Source organism: Ranitomeya variabilis, chromosome 5 (genome assembly GCF_051348905.1).
Source record: "Ranitomeya variabilis isolate aRanVar5 chromosome 5, aRanVar5.hap1, whole genome shotgun sequence".
Lineage (NCBI taxonomy): Eukaryota > Metazoa > Chordata > Amphibia > Anura > Dendrobatidae > Ranitomeya > Ranitomeya variabilis.
In genome coordinates, this window is record NC_135236.1 from 45,145,895 (window position 1) to 45,148,749 (window position 2,855).

Here is a 2,855-nt window from a genome sequence, read left to right on the forward strand (position 1 = left end):
TGGTTGCATCGCGTCGCCGATGCTGCGCCCAACAATGCAAATGTGAACGTAGCCTTAGTATGGTATACATTAGCGATGGGTTAATTGAAGGGCAAGATCTTACAAGAGGGGCCACAGAGACTTGTGGGTTGCAGCTCTCCATCATGAAATACTCTGAAAAGGTCCACGGAAGGGATCCAGCTCTGTATGCTGAAACCGTACAACCCTGAAGTTGGCCACTTTCTGGGGGAATTAGGGTTAAGTATTAGAGATGAGTGTGCACAAATATGCTTAGGTGCTCATGACCCGAACTGAGAAATTCCTAATACTCCCATGCTCATTTCAGTGTAACGATTATAATGGGAGTCAATGAGAAAGCAGATCCTCTTTTCGGCAGACCCTACAAAGAGGTCTTGGGTGCAGTGAAAATTGGGGAAGACCCATGGAAGCATCTCTGACTCCCAGATCTCTGCTGAGAACAATTGTGTCACACTTTTACTCCACTTTAAGGACAGACAATAAAACATTCCAAACCCACAAGTAATTGCATTTTACAGGAAAAAAGTTAAGAAACAATTTTTCCTCTATAATGACTAGTGTATAAGGCAAACTTTAACCCCTTAAGCCCCAAGAGTGGTTTGAACGTTAATGACCAGGCCAATTTGTACAATTCTGACCACTGTCCCTTTATGAGGTTATAACTTTGGAACGCTTCAATGGATCCCGGCGATTCTGACATTCTTTTCTTGTGACATATTGTACTTCATGATAGTGGTACCATTTCTTTGATATTACCTGTGTTTATTTGTGAAAAAAGCAGAAATTTTGACAATTTCACAATTTTCCAACTTTGAATTTTTATGCAATTAAATCACAGAGATATGTCGCACAAAATACTTAAAAAGTAACATTTCCCACATGTCTACTTTACATCAGCACAATTTTGGAACCAAATTTTTTTTTGTTAGGGAGTTATAAGGGTTAAAAGTTGACCAGTAATTTCTCATTTTTACAACACCATTTTTTTTTAGGGACCACATCACATTTGAAGTCATTTTGAGGGGTCTATATGATAGAAAATAACCAAGTGTGACACCATTCTAAAAACTGAACCCCTCAAGGTGCTCAAAACCACATTCAAGAAGTTTATTAACCCTTCAGGTGTTTCACAGGAATTTTTGGAATGTTTAAATAAAAATGAACATTTAACTTTTTTTCACAAAAAATTTACTTCAGCTCCAATTTGTTTTATTTTACCAAGTGTAACAGGAGAAAATGGACCCCAAAAGTTGTTGTAAAATTTGTCCTAAGTACGCCGATACCCTGTATGTGGGGGCAAACCACTGTTTGGGCGCATGGCTGAGCTCGGAAGCAAAGGAGCGCCATTTGACTTTTCAATGCAAAATTGACTGGAATTGAGATGGGACGCCATGTTGCGTTTGGAGAGCCCCTGATGTGCCTAAACATTGAAACCCCCCACAAATGACACCATTTTGGAAAGTAGACCCCCTAAGGAACTTTTCTAGATGTGTGGTTAGCACTTTGACCCACCAAGTGCTTCATAGAAATTTATAACGCAGAGCCGTAAAAATAAAAAATCATATTTTTTCACAAAAATGATCTTTTCGCCCCAAATTTTTTATTTTCCCAAGGGTAAGAGACAACTTGGAACTGAAAAGTTGTTGTGCAATTTGTCCTGAGTACGCCAGTACCCCATATGTGGGGGTAAACCACTTTTGGGCACATGGCAGAGCTCGGAAGCGAAGGAGCGCCGTTTGACTTTTCAATGCAAAAATTGAATGGAATTGAGATGGGACGCCATGTTGCATTTGGAAAGCCCCTGATGTGCCTAAACATTAAAACCCCCACAAGTGACACCATTTTGGAAAGGAGACCCCCTAAGGAACTTATCTAGATGTGTGGTGAGCACTTTGACCCACGAAGTGCTTCACAGAAGTTTATAATGCAGAGCCATAAAAATAAAAAATCATATTTTTTTCACAAAAATGATCTTTTCGGCCCCAATTTTTTATTTTTCCAAGTGCAAGATAAGATATTGGACCCCAAAAGTTGTGCAATTTTTCCTGAGTATGCTGGTACCCCATATGTGGGGGTAAACCACTGTTTGGGTGTATGGAAGAGCTCGGAAGGGAAGGAGCGCCGTTTGACTTTTCAATGCAAAATTTACTGGAATTGAGATGGGATGCATTGTTGCATTTGGAGAGCCCCTGATGTGCCTAAACATTGAAACCCCCAAGTGACACTATTTTGGAAAGTAAACCTCCTAAGGAACTTATCTAGATGTGTTGTGAGACCTTTCAACCCCCAAGTGTTTCACTACAGTTTAGAATGTAGAGCCATGAAAATAAAAATCCTTTTTTACCACAAAAATTATTTTTAGCCCCTAGTTTTGTATTTTCCCAAGGGCGTGGAATGCAGACTTAGATGGAATGGTCTGCAGGCGTCATATTGCGTTTGCAGAGCCCCTAATGTACCTAAACGGTAGAAACACCCCACAAGTGACCCCCCAAGGAACTTATCTAGATGTGTTGTGAGAACTTTGAACCCCCAAGTGTTTTACTACAGTTTATAACGCAGAGCCGTGAAAATAAAAAATCACTTTTTCCCCACAAAAAGAGTTTTTTAGCCCCCCAAATTTGCATTTTCCCAAGGGTAACTGGAGAAATTGGACCCTAAAAGTCGTTGTCCAATTTGTCCTGAGTACGCTGATACCCTATATGTTGGGGTAAACCCCTGTTTGGGCGCACGGGAGAGCTCCGAAGGGAAGGAGCACTGTTTTACGTTTTCAACGCAGAATTGGCTGGAATTGAGATCGGACGCCATGTCGCATTTGGAGAGCCCTTGATATGCCTAAA